We start from the raw sequence: 27,400 nt of genomic DNA on the forward strand, positions 1-27,400 counted from the left end.
TGTGGAAATGTGTAAGGGTTTTATGCTCTGTTGTTGAACCACAAGGACATGCCAATACTCAATTCTTCTGAGCCTGAGAAACCAATTGCCGTTATTACACATAAACTTCCACAAACATTTCTGACCATTGAAAAAATCTATTGAAATTACTTTAGAAAATTTATTTCCTTGTGTTTAAGAAGATTACTTAATTAATCACATTTTGTATTCCAAGGATACCAAAGTCAAAACTTCTCAGTATTTGTCCAGTTCTATGGTAACGTGCAATAGGATGGGTTTAATAGAATTATTATTGCAATAATAGTAACTCTCTGCAAGTGGGGAAGTCCAGCTAAGAAAATCTGTACAGCTAATCCTTGACTTATGACTTATGATTTATGGATCACTCACAATCACAAGGGCCTTGGAATGGGTGCTTTACAGTCCACAACGCGCTTCCAGCCACTGCAAAATATTATTATTATTAATTTTATTTGTATATCGCCCTTCTCCCGAAGGACTCAGGGCGGTGAACAGGGCAATACATATTAAAAAACAAGATACAAAAATTAAAAACGATTAAACAAAATGCCCATGAATAAGTTAAAACACATTAAAAAATAGGTTAAAACAGATTAATAAAACCCAACCCCATCCCATCAGGCCAGGCCAGCTTGTTCGAAAAGGTAGGTTTTGAGATTGCGCCGGAAGGAGCGGAGGTCAGGTGCCATCCGGAGCTCGACCGGAAGATGGTTCCATAAATCCGGCGCGCCCACAGAGAACGCCCTCCCCCTAGGGACCACCAGTCAACATTCTTTGACCGGTGGCACCCTGAGGAGACCCTCTCTGTGGGAGCGTACTGGGCGGAGGGAAGTTGACGCTGGCCGCAGGTGCTCCCCAAGGTATTCAGGACCCATGCCATGTAGGGCTTTGTAGGTCATTACCAACACCTTGAATCTCACCTGGAAGACAACTGGAAGCCAATGCAGCTCGCGGAGCAGAGGTATAACATGGGAGTGTCGGGAAACTCCCAACACAACTCTCGCGGCTGCATTCTGTACCAGCTGGAGCCTCCGAGTGGTCTTCAAGGGTAGCCCCATGTAGAGAGCGTTGCAGTAGTCCAGACGAGAGGTCATGAGGGCGTGAGTGACCGTACGTAAGGCATCCCGGTCTAGATAGGGCCGCAACTGGCGCACCAGGCGAACCTGGGCGAAGGCCCCTCTAGTCACAGCTACTATATGGTCTTCTAGAGAAAGCTGTGAATCTAGGAGGACTCCCAAGTTACGAGCCCTATCTACGGGGGGTAATAACTCACCCCCCCATAGAGAGAGATGGGATATCCTGAATATCCCGAGATGCCGGTACGCACAGCCACTCGGTCTTGTCAGGGTTGAGTTGAAGCCTGTTCCTCCCCATCCAGACCCGAACCGCCTCCAGGCAGCGGGACATCACGTCGAGGGCATCACTGGGGTGGTTTGGGGTCGAAATGAAGAGCTTCAAGGTGGCGGGGAAACTACCCTCACTCAAAGAGGCAGATATAACCGCCTGGAACCAGCCTCGTGTCCCCTCCTGGGCTGCATAAACCAGCCAGGAAGGGCACGGGTCCAATAAACATGTGGTGGAGCTCAGCCTCCCCATAATCCTGTCCACTTCCTCCAGAGTTACAGGATCGAACTCCTCCCAGATCACATTGACAAGATCACCCGTGTCCTGATTGTCCGACTCTGCCCAGTCGGAGTCCAAATTGGTCTGAATCCAAGCGATTTTATCCAACAGATGTTGACTAAACTCCTCGGCACGCCCCTGCAAGGGTTCCTCACTCACCTCCTGATTGAGGAGGGAGCGTGTCACCCTAAACAGGGCGGCTGGGCGATTATCTGCGGACGCGATAAGGGTAGCGAAGTAATTAGACCTCGCCACCCTTATCGATGCGAGATAAGACCTAATATGGGTTCTTAGTCGCAATCGGTCGGATTCAGATCGGCTGGACCTCCAACCGCTCTTTAGGCCCCGTCTCCGACGCTTCATCTCCCGGAGCTCTGCGGAGAACCATGGAGCCCACTGGGATCTGCGCCGGGTCAGGGGCCGCAAGGGTACAACTCGGTCAAGTGCCTCCGTGGCCGTCCTTTCCCAGGCCTCCACTAAGGCATCTGCCGAGCTGTGAGCAGAGGAGGCAGGTGGGGACCCCAGCGCTGCCTGGAACCTTTCAGGGTCCATTAAGCACCTGGGGCGGAACCATCTAGTTGGCTCAACACACCCATGGTGGGGAGTGGCAAAACGGAAGACCAGCCGCAGGAGATGATGATAGGTCCATGACAGGGGCATAACAATTGGGGAGCCCCCACCAAGATCATCTAACCACCGTCCAGATAGAAAAACCAAATCCAGGGTGTGACCTCCCACATGAGTCAGTCCATGAATTACTTGCGTCAGGTCCATGGCCGTCATGGAAGCCATGAACTCCCGAGCTAACTCAGATGATCTTCCCAGGGATGGTAGATTGAAGTCACCCAAAACCATGAGTTTGGGGATCTCAATCACCACCCCAAGTCACAAGATGGCTTTTCAGGCACTTGGCAACTTATTTGCATTTATGACCAGCTGCCAAGTCCCTGAGATCATCTGATTTCCATTTGCAATCTTCTCTGCTGGCTTCCCAAGAAAGTCAATGTAGAAATGGACAGGGAAGGTTCCAAAAAGAAGGAATGTTTATCTAGGGACCTGCAGACTTGTGAATTTTAAGTAAGAAATTTTGCTATGTAGATGGTGACTAAATATTCTGTAATTACAATCGCTGTCTTCTTCCATTGAGAAGCAAGTGGAGGACAGGTTTAGGATGAGAGGGGATGAGAAATAAAGCTGTTTTTACTGGAGGTTCTAACATAAGCAAGGACTTCTAGGGTACATTTCCTAATCAGGCTTGGGATTCAGAACTAATCTGGGAAATGCCTGAGAGTGGGAGAACTAGAATCAGTAAGCTAAATCTGGCAGGGAAAGCGTATGGAAATGTATCAAGGATAGTTTATTTCTTTTCAGGGCTGTTTGGCTCAGTTTGAATTGTGTTACATCTGTTCTTATTCTTCCTCCCTTTATTGGTTTGTTTGCTCGGTCTGTTCACAAGCTGAAGATTGCCTGCTTTGGTATGCAAACTACAACCTCCTGTAACCTGGTGCAGCTAGCCTGCATCCTTTACTCTTTGTTACTCCAGTATCGGCTTTGCTCTAAATACCACATACTCCAAAACTACTTGGACCTTGTAACCCCAGTTAAAAGGAGACCCTGCAGCTATTTATTTCAAAGCTTATTTTGGGGGAAGGGACACCACCCCCCTTATGCCCTATCTGGATTTCAGATGAGGAAGTGAACTCCCTGCTCAAAAACAGCTAGTGGCATTGTGACCATCTGCCCAGTTAACTGTTTTCCCAGGAGGAACAACTATACTCAGAAATCCTTGAGTTCAGGCCTAGTGGATGAGACAAAGGAAATTCTTGGGGTGGGGGGGGGAAAGAGAACTGGTTGGCTTTTTTTTGGCATTTACAATAGATACAGAGCCCTCTCCTGCTACCCCGTGCCTGAGGATATATTGGGAGCTCATAAATTTTGCTCTTCTATGATGCTGCTTTATATCACCAGCTATATGGCCTCAGTGGTCAGCACCGTCTATTCTAATTGATAATTGTTCTTCCAAGACTCAGGCAGGGAGGTCTTTCATAACAGCCACCACCTGATCTTTCAGTTGGAGATATCAGCAAAGGATCTGATGGGAGATAAGTGTTCTAGCACTGAATGTCCTATTTTGGGAAGCTGTCTAGAGCTACTGAATGGACACAATATAAATGTAAAAATGAAATAAAACACTATTTGACTGCCTTTTCCAACTGTTCTTCTGGCATAGTATTCAATTAGGTCTACACAAATAAAGGCACCGTGCTTTTTTTTTACCTTTTACCTAATGCAGCAACTATAGACACATATCCAAGAGCAGAAGACGACTGGGATCTGGGTGTTAAGGTGTTGTCATCTTACTATAAGGCTCACGTAAGAGCAACAATATGGAACAAAAACCTATATAAATGCCAAATATATTATTAGCAATACCAGCAAGCAGGCAGTGTTTGAGACCTCACTACAGCTTTGGCATCTCTCTTCCCCCCCCCCACCCCCTGGGTTAGCAACAGGGCAGAAAGGTTTCCCACTGTCCTCTCGGTGATTCTTATAACAGCTTTGATTCCTCACTAATAAACTTGCTGATGTTTCTACAGCTGCCTCAACAGAATTTTTGTTTGGGCCCAAGTGAAAGGAATGGGGGTGGAGTATAGGGGAGAGAGGACATAATGTTTAATTATAAGAAATGATTGAAATAGGCACAGACATACCCTGGGTGCCTCTGCACTGCAGCAAGCTCTAAACTTGTTATCCTTAATAGTTTAAATTTCACTGTGCTAATCATTTCAGGACACAAGCCTTTCTTGATAATCTAATGAATTATTCCAACATCCTTCAGCAAAAAAAAATATCCTCCATGACAGCACTAATTACATGACATTTTCCCAGTGCTTATGCAAAATATGACAGAGCAGCAGCTTAGGGAATTGGAAGAAAAAAAATCAGGGAGGGGGAGAAACCCACCCTAACACTGCCTCTAATTTCCACTGAGAAACTGACAAACACCTCTCTTGCATCTCTCCCAGCTCTCAAGTAAGATTTAACTTTCTCATTTAGTTAATTACCGAGTGAGGATCATCATTTTCCCCGGATCGGAGCGGCACAGAGCCTTTATCGTGTTAACTTGTGAACTTGATCGATGGCTGCTGCTAAAACTTAATAACTTCACCCCCTGGCAAATTGTAAAATAAATATAATAGGAGAAACTCTTGACAGTAAAAACCTGCCAGAAATGAGTGCTGTGTTTATGTTTCTTTGCAGGCACCAAAAGAAGAGATTGGGAGGGAGGGAGAAAGAGAAATTAGGAGAGAGATTGGGGTGAGCAGAGAGAGAGAGAACAAAACAAAACCCAACATACAGGAATAAAAAAGCCAGCCAACAGCTTATTACTGGATGTATGTTACTTGTATTTAAAGAGATCAAAGGCACTAATATGCTAGGTCTATGTACCTTTCAAACTTTGTTGAGGACAACATAAAAGGCAAAAGCAAAACAAAAGCGGAGGGGGGGGGCAGAGAGAGAGAGAGAGAGAGAGAGAGAGAGAGAGAGAGAGAGAGAGAGAGAGAGAGAAGGAAAGTCCACAATAGAGATACAGAGGTGGGATGGAAGGAGAGATGATAGGCAAAGTATTACATAGCCAAATGTATTTTCTTAAAACTGTTTTGCTATTTTACAACAAATGGCCAACCACACTAATCAGTTTACCTGACCTAATAATATAAAAGGCTTTTTTAACATATAGATTATTGATGGTTGGATTTATTTCCTAGGCTTCCGTCAGCTGAAGGCAGTGCAGTGCTGACAGGTAATACCTCCTTCATGCAATTTCTTTAAATCCCAGATCGCCTGGCCTGGAGGGTGGGGACAGGATGAAAGTGGTGATTGTCCCCAAACCCTAACCCTTTCTACTGCTGAGCACAGAGCTGAATCTGGATTTCCTTGGTCCTAGTTCAGTAACTGCTGCATAAGACAATTTTAACAATGAAGTAAGGAAAGGGAATTCAAAACTATATGCAGGCTAAATTGAAACTTCCTAAGACGGAGCTGCAGATTGTCCACAGCATTTTCCGGTCATTCCCTCCATTGCCTCTTAGTAGAGAGGCACTGCTGCTAAAGGCACGGATTAACACTTGGGGTGTTCGTGACATTACAGCTATTGCTTACCAGGCAGGAAGGCTTTGTCCAGTTGCAGCTCACCTGGAATGGGAATACCGGTAGATTGCCATCATAACCCAGATACTTGGGGGCAATTAAGCTGACTTTGTAATAATGCCGCTTGGGGGTGTGTGTGAAAGCCCTAATAAGCAGGCATATACATGGAATGAAGGCTATTGCTAAGCTTGTAAGCCGCCCTGAGTCTTCGGAGAAGGGCGGGATATAAATGGAATTAAAATAAAAAAAATACTTATTCACCTGGACTATTGAAATATTGTAGATTCTTACATGGGACTGTCTTTAAAGAACACTTGAAAATTGCAATGTTCAAGCTATAATCCAGCAGGCTGTTTGCTAACCTTGCACATAATACATATGCTTTCCAACTTGTACTGGCTCCTGGGAATTTTTTAGGTGGAATTTAAAGCACTGCTGCAGTTGAAGGATAGATCACTTTCTGAAGGTACAGCTGTCCCCAAACCTCATACCATTTGCACAGATGTGAAAACCATCTTGTTCAACCATGCTTTCATGGAGTCTTGTTATTTAATTCATTGGGTTTTTGTATTTACGTTTAATTCAATGGTGACATGCCTTCATTCCATCAAGATTGGAATAAGAAATAAATACTAGAAAGTAGACAAATTATGTTATTAAAATTAAATTAAAATTAACATGCACAATTTCATATTTAGAACATATTTCATTCCTAACTACATCCTGAGCAATACTATGTTCTTTTCTTTATGAACTTTTTATAGAAAATGATGCATCCTAAGAATTCATTTGATTATGTTATTTTCTGTCTTTATTAACTCAAAAGTAGTTGAAAATATATTTTCTTAAAGTGTAAGTATAAAGAATATACCCATCCAAGAAGACTTGTAATTTTTTTAACTTCTGATTTGGGAAGCTTGGCTGTTCAAGTTCAAATGTCTTTAATACATTTTGCATGCAATAAAGATACTTATCTTTTTTATTGATGAATTTGTCTTGCTAACATATAGTTGACAGACTCAAACCAGCAACACTAATTCTTCAAGCCACTCAGTCCATTTATTTTTATTTCAGAAACTGAAAGGGACCAATTTCCCTCTCTCTCTAGAAGCCCAACTTGTACAAATTCATTCCAGGGGTTTAATTGATGAAAGACCTGCTCAACCAGTGCTGAATCACACTTTCCACATAGTGAGCTCACTGAAACATTTGGAAATCCTGTGCATCTTAGCAGTAAATCACCTGAAGTGTCAAAACAACCACTGTGAAAGAATGTCAAATACTCATTATTAGTTATATCCAAATATAAATACTTAATCTTGTTGGGCAAAACAGGGAGAAGTTAATCTTGTTCTGTTCTTCAGAACAAGACTTATTTTGCACCCACACATGGCTTCCAATTATGCAGTAAGTTTTGATGAATGATGCATCTCAGTGAAATCTTGCAGTTACTTTAAACTATGCAGACTGTTCTAATTGGAATGAAAGGACTGAGCAATTTGAAAACTTCAGCCTTTATCTTCTGCCTTCCCATTGGTAGAAAATAAGCATCCTTTTTATTGTGTCTACCTCTATTACGTTTGATATGGGCTCCAGCTTTTGCAATGGTGTCATCTTTATAGAATATGTTTCCTAGAAGCACAGCATGAAAACCTATGCCATGTTCAAACCTATGCCATTTTTTACAGCACAATCCTATCCATAGTCTCTGATATGCTGAAACCTCAAATAAAATTTATTTGAATCAGAACAATTCTTAATTACATTCATAGAGAAAAGTATAAAAGAATAAATTAAGTTGATCTGTCTTTTTTAAAACAACAACAACACTGCTTTAAAGTACTCAAAATTGTATCTTGAAATATATGAAAGCTAATACAATTGTTCTTTTTAATTAAACCAAGAATCAATGAGCTATTTAAAATATCTCTTGGGTTACACACAATGTTATCTGTTGCTGCCCAAAGAGGTGAAAACATTTTTTCCAGATTTTCAATCAAGGTATTACAAAAAAAAATTAATTACACCTTCCTTTAGCTATATGCAGCCCATGCAAAAAAAAAATGCCAGCTGCAATACTAAAGGCAAAATTCTCCCACATTAAGTAAACAACAAAGAGGAGCAGAGAAAAGAGATGGAAAACTTAAAGCGGTTATACTTTATGTTTCAAACAGTCTAATAAAGTTTAATTGTCTGGAATGTACTATTTCTTCCTGTGATATAAGTCTCCCATTTGGTTGTTAAATGCTGGTGGAACCACCAAAATAAAACTTCTATGCTGTTGTGAAAGAAGAACTGGGAAGATTTTGCCAACTTCAAATTCATCTTTGAAGACTGATCTGCTAGAGATAAAAGAAAAAACTTCAAAACATGCTGATTTATCTGGATGAATTTAGTGAATTGTTTTAAAAATAAGAGACAAATTATTTGCCATAATTGAGGCAAGGTGTGCACGATGCTTCCAATTTAGAAATTTATTTCACATAGTTATACCTGTTTCTATGCAAGTGGCATCCCAAATAAGAATTACATCAAGAATGTTTCATGTAAGTTTGATTCTCTAAATGGATGAAACAATGTCCATTATTGTGGAAGAAAAACTTGCTAATAAGCATTACTCATAGAGACCTTGATTTCCTTATGTTTAAATGCCTTGTAGGAATATCCTTAAAAAGAATTGCAGGGAAACAATTCAGTTCCTAAGCAGGGTTCATATAAACCAACCCTCAAACTTGCTGAATTGTGACCATAATTCATTTTAATCAAGTTCAAATAAGAGTAAATCCTCACACAACCAAGATACACTGGTGTGCAAAAGACCAAGAGTACATCCAAATTAAGCAGATTTATTGTTCATGCCTATGCACAGGAATTAGAAGTTACATAAGGGTAATTCAGTGAGTTGGACTTAGTATGTTTGTGGCTATGTAAGAATTCTAGGCTAAGCCATCTTTTGACCCTACCCCCCCCCCCCCGGCTCTGCCACTCTTCTCCTACAGTTATTATCTACTTCTGAGGATATGAGCACAGTTTATAGGGAAAAGAAGGAACTGGTATTTTATGAAACTTTATCATTCAACCATGTTTTCACTTGTTTTTAAGATTAATTCACAATTTCATTCTTTGAAAATAAACAAAAGCTGCATTTGTAAAACGATGTACCAAATGATGCTAAAATGTCAGCATTTCCCCCTAGTTCTAGATACTTTCATAGAATCAAGTAGCTTTCAAGTACAGTATTTATTGGGAGAATATCCAGAGTAGTCTTGTATTTCCTACTTTGTATTGATAAAAATATATTGAAAATATGAAAATATGAACTGAATGAAAATCTTTTATGATTCTAAGTTCATAATAAGCAAATAAGGAGAAGATGGAAATATCCAACTTGACATAAAAGATTGAGGGGACTTTAATTATCAAATTCCACTAATAATTTCCGACTTAAGGATCTTCAGTGTTCTGAAGTTAGTGGGGAACTGGGCAGAGAAGGCAAAACTGGCAGATAATGAAGATGATTCCCCAGAATCAATAGGGAAGCTGATAGGCAAGGTTGCAAGTGGAAGGGACACTGAGGTCCGTTCCCCCAGTGTGCCAAGTGATTTCACCTCCCCTTCATGCAGGGAGGTTGTGTTACAGCTCCTCCTTGCCCGTTTCATTGCATCGAAGTTCCCAGAAGTGTCAGAGAGGACAGTTAGGGGGCATGAACAGTCTATATTAGTTCCTCATTCTTTCGGTCAACAAAGTCCCTGACAGGATCACTGGCTCTGGCTTCTTGATTTCCCCATAAATATTCAAGAATCCACCAGATTGCAAATCTTTAGGACACAAGCTTCTAATGAATCCTCTCTTTTGCAACTTCACCAGATAACAGTGGCTGTGACAGAAAGATAACTATAACTCTTTACCACGCACACATATCTAGGTCACTTCCATTTCATGCTGAGCTAAAACCTAAGTTGAGGGTATGTCCCACCCTATGTGTTAATCCACACCCAGAGTTGTCGTGAAGTTCATGAAATTCCAAGCTGGCCATGGCAATGAAGCCTTAGCATTAACATCGGGCAACCGGGTGAACGGTATACCATTAGTATAGTTTGTCTGCCTTGTTGAACTAATACCAAATACAGGCTCTGTAGTTTCTCCTAGTTTGGGGAGGCTTACCGGTGAGCAAGATAATATTTAAATGGACCACACTGACTCCCCCACCCCAGCAAGCTCCCTAGTTTGAGTGGATGCTACATTAAGAAACCAGGCAAGCATAGTTCAACTATCTAAGTCACAATAATAATTACCAGATACATTTCATGGAAGAAAGAGACCTTACTGTAAATGGTCTTGGCATTTAACACCAACATCAATAGCAAGGGAGGATCAAAAGCCATGCCACTATGTATCTATAAAAGAACAATCAGAGGGAAGGACAGCTATCTAAATCCTTTGATTGTTTTATATCTTTATCTCCTGTAACTACTGTTATCTGTGAACAGAACATCAATCACTGAAATTGGCCAGTACGCTTTCCTCTTTCTGACTTCCCTACTCTAGAAACTTTGCATACATGCTAGCACACACCATAGAAAACAGGGTTAAAGTTCCACAAAATACATTGAAAAACTACCACTGAATCACTAAATTCAAAGGAGAATGAAATCAAGAGCAGTGACCAAGCTCTCACTTTGTCCTAGCGTGTGTTCTACTAGTATGGGTATACCTTGGCACCTCCACACTCACTGGGGAAGCTCTCAACTCTTTTATTGGAATATTTAGGTACAGGCTATAGTCAGTTTTTAGGGAAAGAGAAAATAATTTGCAGGACAATAAATGCAGGACAGAAGCTGGCCTAATAGTATTTAAAAGCTCTTCCTTCTCCTGAAGGGGAAGAGGAAAAGGCAAATATGATCTTGGTATGTGATCTTGTCCATTATTTTTTATCATTACCAGTATGCCTTTTCTTTAATTTAAAACCATTTTTGCAGAAAATTCTCAGTATTTTATCTCTTAGAGTATTTTATCTCTTAGAGTATTTTAGGCAGAGATAACTCAGTATTATAAAATATTTTCTTACTTCTTGTCATTTGGGCCAATGACATTTGTCATACAGAGAGCCAATACTAATAGCTCCAAGCTCCTTAACTGAAAATGACATTTTCTAAAAGGCTCTTCCTAAATATGTTATTTAAACTAAGTCAGTAATCTTCTCGACTGTTGAGCTACCTGAATTCCAAAAGCTAATGGAACTGTTTATTTTTTATTGCTGAGGCTTCATAATTCTTCCTGATAGACACGCTACATTCTGACAGCTGCTTTGAAATCAATACCAATATGAAACAACTAACAAATTCCTGGAGTTCGGAGAAGTGCCCTAGAGAGGTAGCACTTTAGCAAAGTTACCTTACTTATCACAGCAACTTCAATATTTAATCAACAGGGGATTTCCAAACTTTGTTGAGTTTTTTGAAGTTAATGATTATTTTGTCTGTCATCTAGAGAAAGATACACACACACACACACACTGGGTTGAGTTAGGATAACTGCAATTACATTGTCCTTTCCCCCCTCCCCTTTAGCACTTGCAGCAAGAAGATGAGTGACTGAAAACAGCTAAAGTCAAGCCTCCCAGGGGCATTATATCAGAAACAATGAAAATATTCTTTCACTGTATTTAACCCTGAATTAAAAACACACCGCTAGCTCTTCTTCTAACATTTCTCATAAACAATATCTGTTGTTGTTTTTTAACTACATTTAAAAGGGCTATTTGATGGCAATTCTGAGTTTTCCTACAATTTGAGAAAGTTAATGCTAGAAGAATGCTGAATCAAACTAACCAACTGCTTTGGCTTAACAAAATATTCCTTTCTTTCCAGTTTATAAGTAATATTCCCCTTCTCCCGCCTCAGTGAATATATATATATTATACAAGAAGGAAACACTCATTTCTTTAAACAATATAGAATTAATCACTTTAGGATTTCGAACCAAAATTTTCTTATAAATCAGTTACCATACACTGCCTGATCTGTCTGAATTAAGAAATCTAGATCACAGGTTACAATGCATTTAACTTACTGTGAGGTTTAATTGCGTTTTTTTCTCTACACAGCCATCAAATGTACCCCACTAATCAATATTGAAGAATATAAATCAGGACTTCAAATTGAAGTGACAGTCTTAAATTAACAGCACAGAGAAGCATTCTAGTTCAGTTATATGATTTACTTATTTTACTCAAGTTTTACAAAATCTCAAGCTTCACACTGGCATTAATTAAACATGTTTATTACTTTCTATCAAAACATTACAAGGAAGGTATTATCAGTCAGCTCCACTAAGGAATTATAAGCTTCACTCAATTAACAACTTATTTTGGTGATGTCACTGTTAATTGAGTTATTATTCATTTTTATATGTTCTAAATTATTGTTATAGGAGAGAACTTAGTCCAAGTACACAGGCAATCAAAAGAATCTACATGAATCCTGAGGTCAGGAGAATTAACAGTAATATATTTATTAACAGAGTTTTGAAGATGCTGATTTTTTAGCCCCAAAGTGGGCGCTTTTATTTGTTTTAGCCCGGTTCAACATTTAATATTTTAAATTGTAAATGTAGATACCATTGTTCTCCTGCAACTGACATTTGGAAGTACATTTGCCCAGTTCAGAGTTAATTATTGTTCATCAAAAACAATATTTTTATAGATTCAGAATTTTTTATAGTATTTGTAGACCACCCCAATCAGACCAAATCTAGACAGTGTATAAAGTGAACAAAGATTATGTTAAAAATAATTTAAAAATAAACAATAATAATAATAATAATATATGGATGCCTCTGATCACCCTAGAGTCTGAAGGTCTCCTGAAAGAAGATGAGCAAAGGGAAGGCAGCATGTTTCACCCAAGATAGTAACCATCTTTTCCTCTCATGAGGAAGAATTCCACATGCGCTGTGTGAATTTCTTTTGTCCTAAATCGCCTTCCAAAGGTTCACTGAATGACCCTTGGTCCCAGCATTTTCAGAGAAATCTAACTGTCCAGTTTATATCACAATCATGTCTCCTTCCCTCATCTTTTTCCTGAGCTAGGTCAAACATCCTATCCTTTCCGCATATGAGAAGTATTTATGCCCTAATTTTAGTTTTTCTTCTGTATTTTTTCCCAATGTACTATATCACTTTTCAAATGTGAAAACCAAAAAAATAGGCCGCATTCCAAGTAAGGCAACCAGAACTGTAGACAGCATACAAGATGCAGACATACTGTACAGACATTTCAATTTGTTGAAAATTTTATTTACAATCTCATTCCCAACCATCACTAGCATGGACTTTGCCTTTTGCTGTGTTGCCACACACTGAGCTACCATCTTTAACTGAGCTCTCCAACATGACCTCTGGAATGTTTTCTTGGTTATTTATTAAAGTTCAAACCTCATTAATGTATACATGAAGTCAGTTTATTTTGTCCCAATATGCACTACTTAGCACATATCTTCACATCAGAGAGAACTGTGTAGAGAGAGTTTCCTCCTTTAAATTTCTGGGAGTCTACCTCTGTGAAGATCTGACCTGGAAAGTTAACACAACTCAGGTGGCTAGAAAGGCCCAACACAAGCTTCACTTTCTTAGGGTCTTGCGGAAGAACAGGGTAGAACAACGGCTAATGACCCTCTTTTACCGGTCTACTATAGAGAGCGTCCTCTCGTATGGTATTGTGGTTTGGTATGCTGGTCTGACAGCCGCGGATAGGAAAGTATTACAGAGGGTAGTGAGCACAGCACAAGACATTGTGGGCTGTTCCCTGACACCACTGGATGACATCGCCAGGGCTCGTTGCCTTGGAAGAGTGAGGAAGATTCTCAGGGATGACTCATACCCTGGACGGTATCTCTTTACTCTCCTACCATCCGGTAGGAGATATAGGAATATAGCCAGCCGTACCAACAGGCTGAAAAATAGCTTTTATCCGTGGGCTGTTAGGCTTTTAAATGGGACATAATCTTATGCAGAATTGACTTGGGAGGCCGGTGTGTGGTATAGTTGGTTAACATAGTGTGGTGGGATGGAGGGTTTGTTGTCACTGTGTGTTGGGGGGAAGAGAGCACGGGGGGAGGCTCAGCTAATCTCAATGTACACATGTTGTACTTTGACAATAAAGGTGGTATTATTATTATTATTATTATTATTAATTATTATTATTATTATTATTATTATTATTATTATTATTATTATTATTATTATTATTATTATTATTATTATTATTATTATTATTATTATTGGAATACAAACACCTGAAGCACTAGCAGTGGGTTTACATTGGTAGTGATTAAAATAAATTGAAGAAGCAGATAAAACAGAAAAAAAGTTCCATACCTTGGTTTTGGTTTCATTTTCCCCATAGTATTAAGTTACATCCAAGATCACTGCAGATGGGGACTGCAGCCAAGAAATTAAAACATATTTGCTCCTGGGGAGGAAAGCCATGGCAAATCTAGACAGCACACTAAAAAGCAGACACATTGCCCTGCCAACAAAAGTGTGTATAAGGCTATGGTCTTCCCAGTTGCAATGTATGGCTGTGAAAGTTGGACCATAAGAAAGGCTGAGCGCCAAAGAATTGAGGTATTTGAACTATGGTGCTGGAGAAGACTCCTGCGAGTCCCTTGGACTACAAGGCGTTCAAACTGGTCAGTCCTAGAGGAGATCAACCCTGACTGCTCTTTAGAAGGCCAGATCCTGAAGTTGAAACTCAAATACTTTGGCCACTTAATGAGAAGGAAGGACTCACTGGAGAAGAGCCTAATGCTGGGAAAGATCGAGGGCAATAGAAGAAGGGGACGACAGAGAATTAGGTGGCTGGATGGAGTCACTGAAGCAGTAGGCATGAGCTTAAATGGATCCAGAAGATGGTAGAGGACAGGAAGGCCTGGAGGAATGTTGTCCATGGAGTCGCGATGGGTTGGACACGATTTTGCAACTAACAACAACAAATTAAGTTAGAATTAAATCAGTCTTTAAGGTGATTACATCTATGGCAGATAGGAACATTGCTTAATTTTATAATTTCTAGAACATACAGACTTTCTAAAAATAGATCACAAACTTATATCCATTCCTTGGTATCTGGAGGATAAATATATTTCCATTTATGTAAGTCCTATTTGCTGAGACTGAGGTTCAGCAGAATAGAAGTTCTACATAAAATGACAAATTCTTATTTTATGAATATAATTTAATATTACATCATTAATTAATGTTTATCCAAAGTTATATTAACATGTACTATGATTTAAACAAAAACAAAGCTATGGCTAGACTAAACCAAATCATACAGTATCTTAAGCATAACTTAAGTTTGAATTATCCTATAATGCCAATTACCATGTGGTCTGGATCAAAGGTTCATTGGCTATATTCTAAGAATCACATGCTGTATGTCTAGCAGCCTTCAAGTTTGGAAATGAAGATCTCTATTTAGTATTCTTGGATTCTAAAACTTGCCAAGATTTCAAAGCATTACACACTTACCCTCTAAAGAAGCCGTAAAAGGACAACAATAAAAAAAGTTCTCTTTCCAGAAAAATATAGGTGTTAAAATGAAAGTTCAATGATACAGTTAAAAATCTGGCAGGCTAAAGCTCCCTTTACCATAAGGCAAACTCAATTTGGCCTGTCATAAAAAAAATCTCATTAGTTTGTTGATCTGTGTAAAGTATCTGATATGAATTATTAACATTAGAATATCTTGTAAAATATACATTAATCTTGATGTAGTATTCATTTTAATTACATTAATTTTACCCCAGAGACTTAATGAAGTTTTTGCCATTGAGTAAATCTCCTGAAATTGCATCTATACATTTAGACATATTTAGTTCAACATACTAATGTATTTTGAAAAAAATATAAACCCAAGTACTTTATGGACTGTATATAAATTGTAAATTTTAATTTCTTACATATCATTACATAAATATTCTTACAAATTATAGATCTTAAAGAAAGCAGATCAGACTATTTCCAATTGGCTGTGCAACCAGAATATAAACCATATAACTTTTTGTTGTTAGCTGCTTAGTCGTGTCTGACCCATCGCGACCCCATGGACAATGTTCCTCCAGGCCTTCCTGTCCTCTACCATCTTCTGGAGTCCATTTAAGCTCACGCCTACTGCTTCAGTGACTCCATCCAGCCACCTCATTCTCTGTCATCCCCTTCTTCTATTACCCTGAATCTTTCCCAGCATTAGGCTCTTCTCCAGTGAGTCCTTCCTTCTCATTAGGTGGCCAAAGTATTTTGAGTTTCAACTTCAGGATCTGGCCTTCTAAAGAGCAGTCAGGGTTGATCTCCTCTAGGACTGACTGGTTTGATCGCCTGGCAGTCCAAGGGACTCGCAGGAGTCTTCTCCAGCACCATAGTTCAAAGGCCTCAATTCTTTGGCACTCAGCCTTTTTAATGGTCCAACTTTCACTGCCATACATTGCAACTGGAAAGACCATAGCCTTGACTATACGCACTTTTGTTGACAGGGTGATGTCTCTCCTTTTTAGTGCGCTGTCTAGATTTGCCATGGCTTTCCTCCCCAGGAGCAAGCGTCTTTTAATTTCTTGGGCTACAGTCCCCATCTGCAGTGATCTTGGAGCCCAGGAAAATAAAATCTGTCACTACCTCCATTTCTTCCCCATCTATTTGCCAGGAATTGAGAGGGCCGGATGCCATGATCTTGGTTTTCTTAATGTTAAGTTTCAACCCAAGTTTTGCACTCTCCTTCTTCACCCGCAACAAGAGGCTCTTTAGTTCTTCTTCACTTTCTGCCATTAGAGTGGTATCATCTGCATATCTTAGGTTGTTAACTTTACACATAGTTAAACTGAGTCCCAGTTGCCATTTGGTTGACTATTGGCAATTTAAGGAGGTCTTCAATCACTTTGTTTTCATCTTCCTAAAGAGGATTCTGCACCAGTTGTTCATTTATCAAATGTAGACTGTTTACTATGTAAGATGAAAAAAAACCTGAAATATGTAGCAAGTCCAGGCTAATATTATGGGTAAAGAAAAATAGATTTTGCTTCATTGAAAGTAATATGATTCTAGTATACTTTAACAAAAGGAAGCTACATTTGTATAGCTGTCTGGATCTATGCCCCATATGGCTCTTTGAAAGAGCTGAAAGTGGAGACAATCAAGCACAATTCCAACTCCTACACTGGCTCTTAAAGTGGCTACACTCCCTGTAAAGCCCCTAAATAACAAGCATACAAGGAAGCAACATACAAGGAAGAATTTTATTATTTAAAAATGAATCTTAAAAACTCATCCCTCATTTATTCATTAAGCGGGGATCTCAGTGAATTGTCTGGATTTCGTAACTTTCCCATATTGAAGGATCAATGGCTTTTATCAGGTAAGACTGAAATACTGATCTGTTCCCTGTCATATTTTGAAATACTCCCTTTCATCTCAGCCTCTGAGGGTCCTCTTAATACTTGTCCTGAAGCAATGGGATTGTGACTAGGTTCTTCATGAGTTCTTGACTCTTATTTGATCAGAAGGTTGAGGCTGTAGTTAGAAGGGATGTTGTCCAGCTGTAGCCATTTTCAGAGCAGAATGCTTATGACAATAGTTCAAGCCTTCTAGGATACTCTACTTAGGGCTGCTTTGAAGAAAGTTTGCTGGCCTGTCTGTTAGTGAGGAAAAGTTGCTGTAGTAGAGTAACACTGGTTCTATGGATGCTACATTGACCTGCTGATAGGTTTCTAAGTGCAATTGAAAGTATTGGTATTGACTTATAAACACCAATATGCCACGACTCTCAGTTACTTTGTGGAATGTCTTCATCAAATAGAATTGGTCCATCATCACAGTGTTTCCAAAATGGGATATGTTTGGTTCTGATAGACGAGGACTCAGAGTGATTCACAATGAAGAGTTTATTGAATACACATAAGTCAACTGTCAACTGTCAAATGTTGCAAGCTTTTATAGTGGAACTGTTTGAACTGTAACCAATCATCAACACTCTTTTTCCCGCTTCTTGTTACTTTAACCAATGATTGCACTGGAATCTCCCGCTCTAAACCCTGCTTTTGCAATCTGCTATTTTCCTTGTTTGCAAACTATTTACAGACACAACACCCCTTACCCCCCAGTTGTTGTTATTTATGTACAAAATCCTTTAAATATTTAGGTGGCCTATGGACTCTTGTAGGGTATCTATTGCTATGGATACTAGGGTCATTCCTATCTGGTTGTCTGCTAGGCTGGTTCCCTCTGGTGGACCTGGACTCTTGGCTAACTGACTCTGACACTTCCCTGTTACTACTTTGTGGATTTTGTTGTGTTTGAAGATCAGCTATCGCTGGCCTACTCCGAGGGGGCAATTCCCAGTCAATTTGACTAAATTGTTGTTGGTTACCAGGGGATGAGTTATTTTGCGTTTCTGCTTCCCCACTATCTGGCGTGTTGTTATCAATGAACCTTGATGTAAAGTTCCCCCCGTATATACTTTGATCCCCATCAACTGGCACACAACCAATAGTTCTTTTTCTAAGCTGATCTATGTGTCTTTTGCTGATCCTATTCCCTTCCCCCTCAATAGTGTAAGACAAGGGACCCAATATTTCAGTAACCACCCCTGGGATCCATTTGTCTCCTTGTGCATAGTTCCTGGCCCAGATTAAATCCCCCACTTTGAATGATCTGTTTGGAATGTCCAGTTCTGCACTTGGTATAAGTCTGTCAGGGTGTAATCTGTCCAATTTGGTGGTTAGTCTCTTTCCCCACCTCATTTCAGCTGGGCTTTTGCCAGTAGCTGTACATGGGGTCGTATGTTGGGTCAGCAAAAATTCGGCCAGTCTTTGATGCCAGTCGCCACGGATGATTCTCTTTAATGCGTCTTTAGTGGTCCTCACATTTCGTTCAGCCAAGCCGTTGGTGGACGGGTGGAAGGGTGCTGATGTCTTGTGTTTAATCAAGTTGGCCTTGAGGAAATCCTGGAATTCAACAGAGGTGAATTGGGGCCCATTATCAGACACAATTACATCAGGTAACCCATGAGTGGCAAAGAGGCCCCTTAATACCTGTATTGTTTTACCTGAGGTTAATGAACTGACTGGTACTACCTCTAGCCATCTAGAGAAGCTGTCCACTACTACCAGGAAGGTTAACCCTTGGAAGGGTCCAGCAAAGTCAATATGAATCCTGGACCAAGGATTCCTGGCTAACTCCCACTTATGCGTACGAGTGTGTTGTTGCTCAGGCCTAGAACGTTGGCACAAATAGCAATTGGTAACGCATTCTTCAATGTCATTGTCTAGTCCTGGCCACCACAAGTGGCTCCTAGCTAATGCCTTCATACGTACTATTCCCGGGTGCCCCTCATGTAACTCTAATAAAATTGCGGGTCTGTGGATTTCGGGAATGACCACACGGTTCCCCCACAGTATGCATCCCAAATGAACTGACAGTTCATCTTTCCTTCTAAAATAAGGGATGTACTTGGCATCCGGGTTGGTATTTGGCCACCCACTAAGGACCCAGGCCATAACTCTCTTTAGAGTATGGTCATTATTTGTTGCCACAGCTATTTCTTTAGCAGTTAAGGGCCAGTCAGGAATGTCCAGTAAGGACATTATTTGTCCCACAGGGGCAGGGTCATCTTCCGTGATATTTAATGGCAGTCTGCTGAGTAATCATGGAACTTTTTTACTCCTGCCACGATTGCTAATGCTTCCTTGTCTATCTGAGCATAATTCCGCTCTGCTTTGGTTAGCGTCCTGGAATAGTATGCTATTGGTCTTTGGATACCTTGGTTGTCAAGGTGGCTGATAACAGCCCCTACACCGTAAGGTGAAGCGTCGCATGCTAAATAAATTGGTTTATTTTCTATAAAATGGGTTACTGTTGATTGGCTGGAAAGAATGTCCTTTAAAGTTTGGAAACTCACTCTATGTTTATTAAGCCACTGCCAAGGGGTCTTTTTATCAAGAAGTCTATGGAGGGGTTCTGCGATAGCAGCTTTGTGTGGCGCAAATGTATGATAGAAGTTTACTAAGCAAAGGAAGGCTTGTAGTTCAGCCTTGTTTTTAGGCTCAGGGGCCAATTTAATTGCTTTGATTTTATCAGGGGTAGGATGAATTCCATTTTTGTCAATCCTGAATCCAAGGAATTCAGTGGACTTGACCCCAATGCAACATTTTTCTTTTTTTAATTTCAATCCAGCCCTCCTAAATCTTTGCAATACCTGTTCTAGCCGCTCTGCTAATATTTCTTCATTTTTTCCAGCTATCAAGACATCATCAAAGTAAGGGCATACACCAGGTATGCCCTTTAAGGTCCTCTCCATCACTTCTTGAAAGATGCCTGGAGCTGCTGCAATACCAAATTGCAGTCTGTGGACTCGGAACGCCCCCTTGTGGGTAACTATCGTCTGAGCTTCTGCAGCCTCTTCAGACACGGTTAATTGCAAATACGCCTGCGCCAAGTCTAACTTGGCAAACATGGCGCCGTCCTGTATCATAGCGAGGACCTGCTTCACCGTCGGGACCGGGTAAGCGTGTTTTTTCATTCCCAGGTTCAGGGTGGCTTTGTAGTCAGCGCAGATCCTCACATCCCCGTTAGGTTTGAGGGGTGTGACGATCGGCATTTCCCACAAGCCTCCCTCGACTGGTTCTAAGACGCCTTGGCCTACAAGCTTGTCGAGCTCGGCCTCGATTTTTTGCTTCAGGGCGAAAGGCACCCTTCGGGCCTTAAGCCTGATAGGTTTGACTGATGGGTCTAGATTAAATTTAATTGGGGGCCCTTTGTATTTACCAAGAGACCCATCGAATACGTCTACAAATTCATTGCAGACTGACTCGAGGGTCTTATTTTTAATAATTGAATTTATTCCCCCAATCCAAATGCCCAGGGCCGGGAACCAATTAAGGCCAATTAGACTAGTCCTTTGTCCCTCAGTAACTATTAGATCTAAGACCCCCTTAAACCCCTTAAATTTAACGCTAATGGTAATTTTTCCCTTTATTTTAATTGGGGTTTTTTGAAAATCAGTTAATTGGATTTTTGTTGAACTAAGTGGAATTTTTCTTCCACTTATTTGTTCAATCCATTCAAGGGTTTCACTGGATATTATTGACACTGAAGCCCCTGAGTCTATTTCCATTTTGCAAGGAACCCCTTGCAAATGGACTATTATTTTTAATTTTCCTTCTGGAAAATTGTTATTTTTTCCCTTCCTACTGCGGTTGACACGCGCCACCTCCCCGCGGTTTGGACTTTTAACCCTCGGTCTAGGGGTCTCTTTGCCACTAGAATAAGGGGTTACCTTACCTTCGGGCCACACATCGACTTCATGAAGGCGGTTGTCGCGTGCACGACTCCTGCAGATGGCCTGGATGTGGCCGGTCTTCCCACACGCTCTACATCTGGCGGTACGGAATCGGCAAGAAGCGCGGGGATGGTTGCCCCCACAGCTGCCGCACCGGTTGTCGTTGTCGCGCGGTCTTGTCGTGGAGTCTCTCCATGGTCGTTGGGCCCCTGTCATTTGTCGTTGCGGTGTTGCGGCTTGGTGACGGCGGTTTGGTTCAGGCCCCTCACTTCGGGATGGTTTTGGCGCCAATTTCCCGAATCGTCTGGAGACTTCGGCAATGTCTTCTTCCCATTGCTGATCCACCTCCCCGCAGTCCACATAGCCTTCTTGGTTGATCTCGGCAGACGCTGCCATGCTACTGTGGGGGGGGGGTCGCGATACCCTGTGGATTCGTATGTTAAAAGTTCATCCAACACTTCTTGCAGATCGCCAGTGGGTTTGGCGATTATTCTGTTTTGCAGCTGCTCGTCTCGCAAGCCCAATACTACTCGGTCCCGAATTCTTATTTCTAAATTATCGTATTTACAGTGTACTGCGGCTTCCCTGACGGCAGCAACGAATTTTTGTATTGATTCGCCCGGTCTCTGGTTCCTTTTCTCAAAAATGCGCCGCCAGAAGAGTTCGGATCTCCTAGGCGTGAAGTGAACCTTTAGTTTGGCTAAGAGGTCAGCATACGGCACACTTGAGACCGGCTGTGGTTGACACAGTCCCACAGCGATTCGATAAACTGGTGTGCCGCAAATTGTCAGTAACGCTGCCGCCTTTTTCCGGTCGTCCGTAATTCCATTCACAAGCAGGAACCCTTCGACTTGTCCAATGTATTCTTCCCAATCCTCTGGGAAGTTTGGGTCGAATTCTTTCAATGACCCAATTTGCGCCATTCGGAGAATTTTCTTTATTCCGCCGCGGCCGCTCGGTTGACTGTGACACCTTTTTGAATTTGCCGCTTTTGCACAGCTATTTCGCCACTTCTCTGGTCTTCTGTCTATCCCACCTTCGTCGCCAATTGTTTGGTTCTGATAGACGAGGACTCAGAGTGATTCACAATGAAGAGTTTATTGAATACACATAAGTCAACTGTCAAATGTTGCAAGCTTTTATAGTGGAACTGTTTGAACTGTAACCAATCATCAACACTCTTTTTCCCGCTTCTTGTTACTTTAACCAATGATTGCACTGGAATCTCCCGCTCTAAACCCTGCTTTTGCAATCTGCTATTTTCCTTGTTTGCAAACTATTTACAGACACAACAGGATATTTTGGATTCCTGACCCTCATAAGCTTAAGAACACAGTTCTAAAGGCAGGTCTCCTCAGCTATAGCCCCAATGTCATGGAACAGCCTATTCGGCCAAAGATTATTTTAATTTTTTTAAAAAGTGGTTAAAAAGATTTTGTGTTGCCAGACATTTGAGTGATGTTTTTGTGATATCATCCTATCTGCAATCTGTTTTTGTTTACACAAGTTTTTTTAAAAATGTTTTTAATTAGAGTAATGGCTTTAATGAAGGAGAATATGGTTTTCATTTATTTTATTTTGTCTTGTTGCATGTTGTAAACTACCCAGAGTCTTTAGATGGAGACAGCATACAAATGTATGCATATATATATACATATATATATATTCATGTACACATCCATGTATTTTAGGCTCCATGTGTAATAAGCCTCAGCCTAAATGACTAATTATATAGATGTATTAATCCAAAAGAGATGAAGGATACTGGATTACATGCTTAAGTATCAAGTATTTTTTTCTGATAATTCAACTTCGACATTTGAATGTACTTTTAGATTCAGTTTTTATTTTTGCACCATTAAAACTGTCATGCTATCTGCAAAAACTCTTCAAAAATCTTACCAGTATCTTGGCAGTATGCGCCTTTATTATAACTTAAAACTTCTATAATCTTCTATATATAGATTATTAACTTCATCTTGTTGTAAAATTTAACATGCATTGAATGGGACCAATAATAAGGATCACATAATATCCTTATTATAATAATTTTATTAATTATTAGTCAATGTCTGAGTGCAAACTGAGTAGCGATAATAACCTAGATTGACCATAATGACTTGGGAATGTAAAAGAACACATTTTATTATCTGAATCTCACCAAGTTTTAAGGATTGGTCCTGCTGTCCATCTCACCTGTCCATCTCATATTTGGCAGAAATATATAAAATAAAATGAATTAGGGTCTAGAGATTCCTCTCAAGAATGGATTTACTAGATAGCATGCTAGAGAGTATTAGTAACTAGGCTTAAATTTTAATAGTCTAATCCTTTAAAAACATAATTTATAAAACAAAATGACATATAAATGATCAAGAACAAAGGCCACTTCAACTAAGGTGCAATCAGTTCTTGGGTCTGACACAATTACTTTGCTAGAGAGAAATTTTAGAAGTCATTCTCTCTAGGAACAACTGCAAAAGTCAATCTCTCTAGTGGAAACTACAAAAGTAATTTAGGTCTCGGAATGTAATCATCACAGCTGAATTTGGCCAGAAGAACATCAGGGTTAATAACCTCACTCTTGTGATAAGCACCAAGGGATCCTTAATGACCAGTATAAATTGAACTCCTTTCTTACTCTTTATTAACATACTATGCGGCTGATTCAAACCTACAAAAGCAAGAAATTAAGAAATGAAACTGCTAAACTCACCCTACAGTGCGTATATGTTGAAGTACCAAGACTGCCGACTGTTGTAAAAGAATCTTTTAAGATGCACAGCGTCCATAATTCCATGTTGAAAATGAATGAAATTAAAATAATTTTAGAAGATATTTTTGTAAGGTGTATTTTAAATAAAGTGTCTTTTTCTTCCTATTTTTGCTTTACAAGTTTAAAAACTTGTAGAATATTTCAAGAATGGGACAATGCGTAAGCCCTATGTTCTAACCATATTTATTTACTTAGCGTATGGCACCATATATAATAGACATGCTGTGTATCTTAACTGAACAGTGGTCCTAAATTAGGTGAAAAGGAAAATAATATATAATACCACAGAAATTTTTGTTTGATGATTTGACATTATGGTTTCTCATGAAAATTTAGGAAATACTGCTCTCATGGATGGATCAAAATAAAAATGCTGCTAAGCTTATTTAATTATGAAAGTTGCAAAGCAGCTGTTCAGCGTCCACTTTAAAGTAGTGAGACATCTGTCTTTAAGTGACAGATTGCAGAGGAAAAAATTTTCTTATACTACACAATATAAACACACAATTTAAGTTGTTTTTAGTAGAATGTTATGTTGCTATATAGTGCAGTTTATACTAAAATTAGAGCTCAGCCATTCATAGACATTAACTTTAAGTAATACAGAGCTGTTAAGCAACCATTAAAACATTTGAATTTCTTGATTTGAAATTGCAGAACTAATTAATAGCAGCTAGAAACTGGAGATAACATTAATTCACAAATTTCTATTGACAAAAGAAAACTTAGAGGGGAAAAATATCAACCATGATCCCTGAATGTGGTACCTCTAGATAAAGTTTTGGTCCAACAAGCTCCGTTCTTTATTTCATTTAATATTTAAAAAAATAAATCAGGGGAATAATAACATTTGGCAAAATAAAGCATTGTCTTCAAAGCATAATCATTATTCTGGCCCACATATATTCTCAAAGCATTATTTGGAAAGAAACAAGGGGGGCCCCTGCAATTTGAAAGTGTGCCCATATGATAAATGGGTAGCCACCCTGTGAAACTGTTCATAGCATATTTTAAAATTCCAAATGTGTTCACTGTCGCCTACCAAATTGGGAATTGCTAAATTAGACTGTTAAATAGGATATTAGTTTAGCAGAAAGTTATAAAAGGCAGAAAGCTTTCTAAAAAAAACCCTAAATCAAAATAGCAGAATCACATGAATCAAACACATCCTCTTTGGTAATCACAGAAATTTTTTTTTTAAAAAGAAATTATTTTCTTCTCAAACTCAAAATTGGAGTGAGCAAGATGTTTATATGCACTGGCAACAAAATCTGCAAAGAAATTCTTATGGATGGAGAAGAAATACAAGCACACTATACTTCTCAGTCTTAATATACTTACTAACAAAAATAAATACATATATCACTTCCATTAGAAAGAATTTTTTTCCAGATTTTTTTCACTGCCCCTCAAATATGATATACAGATGCAACAACTATACTAGGTTTTTCAAAGAATAATCCTCCACCCACCAGACTGGATCAAATGACAGGACTTTATTTTTGTTTTAAAAAAGCCTTTAAACAGCAAAGAACAGGTCAGCTCTAATCCTTGAAACTGTAAATCCCTTCATCATAAAGAACTCACATGACGAACATATTATCGTAGGAATCTCAAATGCAACTTTAATACCAGTATGTCATGAGTTAATGTATTTCACCATGTATTTGTAAAACCTGACTAAGGCTTCATCCAAATAAAGTTATGTGAATATTAATTAAATATTTGTATGATTACAGTTAAGAATTTTTCTCTCACGAACTCCCAAGGTATTAAAACGTTAAAAGAAAATTATCCATAGAGAAACAGCTGAAAAAACAGCTGTCTTTATGAGGCTGGTTTCTACTAAGCAAACTTAAGAATATTTTTGCATTTTTTAAAAGTCTCTTAAAGAAACATAACTACACAAATCAAATTTAACAATTATTTCTCACAACGTTTTGTCCAAGTAATTAGGTAACTAATATATTTCTGAAGGATACAATCCAGTTACATGTTTAATTTAGTATCTCCACAATTAGTATATTTAGTATCTTCTCTAATGATTCAGTTCAATGTCCACAATTAACAAAGATTCCAGTTTTAAAAAATCAGGCACTGCTTTGTATGATTGAAATTCCAGTTTAGAATAAGAATGTGGAATAGTTAGTAGAAATAAAACAAAAACAATGTATTTGAAAAAGTATGTTCTGGGAGGATGTTTAAATGACTCATCAAAGATTAATGACAGAGATAATTTCAATTAGTATTATTTCAAATTCCTGATATATTAAATATGTCTGAATTTCATTCTCTTTTTCATTTCGGTCCATTTTTTTTGTTTTACACTGTAACTCTTAAATGAGATTTGAAACAGGAAGTTACTACATAAATACTGGTAGCATGGAAAGATAAAATGTACAGAAGGCTGGACCTGCCAAATGCCAATATCAAATTCTATTTACTCTTCTCAGGTTGTCACACAGCATATTACTCTTTTGATTTTTTTTTTAAAAACCCTCTGTTACTATAAACCACTGTAAAGCAGAAGGGGCACAAAAGCCAGATTAAGCAAAATAATTATATCTCCAACTAAGAAATACATAAAAACTTTTAAAATCAAAGCATATTATCCTTAAACAAATTAATGAGGTACTATTAGGAAAAGCTTTGTTTACACAAATCTAGTAGAAGCAAGCATTATTTGCATAGCTCTAAAAAAAAAGATACAAAACAAAGCTATACTGCTTCTGGGCGAGAAGCTGAGAGCAGAGTAATTTACAATGCATGTTTTTCCCTCCCCCTTTTGCAGGAAGCAAGGCTATCATTGCGCAGCTGTGCTTCAGGCGTCATCATTCCCTCTGTCTCCCATCTTGCTAATTAAAAGGTTGATCACAGAACAATGCTCTTCTCATTAATTTCAGTGTTCCGATTGGGCAAGATCCCCGATTGCTCCGCCTGATCTTTTCCATGCTGTTGAAGTTAATGTGACAGGAGTCGGAAGATAGATTACTTGCTGCCATATTGCCTTTTGCCTCCAATGAGGAGCTATCTGTGTAAACTGATTGTTCTAATTTGCTCTCATTATTTTTACAATATCAGGAGAAAATAACGCACACAGCTCACTGTCAAAGCCATGAAAATCAGTCATTAGTTAAACCTAGGCACTGAGTGGCTTTATTAGGACACTGCAGCTTATTGATGTGTAGCTTCAGCAAGCTAAAATAGCGTCTTTCCCCAAACAGAGAGTGCCTTTAGTTGAAAGAAAATTATTACGTTAATTCAAGGAGCAGTAGAAAAACTGCTGCTCTGACATAGTTAATTGGCATCGCAATATGTACAGCTGACTAGGAACAATGAAAATATTTCATTTCAGCCTGCATCTAGGTGTCAATCTGTACCAAACCTGAAGGCTGTAAGCCTTTTTGTTTAAGGATTCACTCAACGGTTCTTTTAAACTGAATAATCAACAGGAAAAAAAAATACACTTGATACCTAATGAAGCAGTATCTGAGCACGA

At 39.3% G+C, this 27,400-nt stretch overlaps 1 protein-coding gene across 7 annotated transcripts in view; it reads right to left on the minus strand.

Annotated features, from left to right (window-relative positions):
* Positions 1-27,400, minus strand: part of BTRC (beta-transducin repeat containing E3 ubiquitin protein ligase) — a 178,696-nt gene that overhangs the window by 46,045 nt on the left and 105,251 nt on the right. The window contains exon 1 of one of the 7 annotated variants that reach the window (XM_083364363.1): positions 23,842-23,893. The exons of the other annotated variants lie outside the window; for them this stretch is intronic. The gene's annotated coding sequence lies outside the window, so the exon portion shown is untranslated. Of the gene's footprint in view, positions 1-23,841; positions 23,894-27,400 lie in introns of those variants that run through there. 7 annotated transcript variants of the gene reach the window in all.

This window comes from Vipera ursinii (genome assembly GCF_947247035.1).
Source record: "Vipera ursinii genome assembly, chromosome: 5".
In the NCBI taxonomy this organism is placed as follows: Eukaryota; Metazoa; Chordata; class Lepidosauria; order Squamata; family Viperidae; genus Vipera; species Vipera ursinii.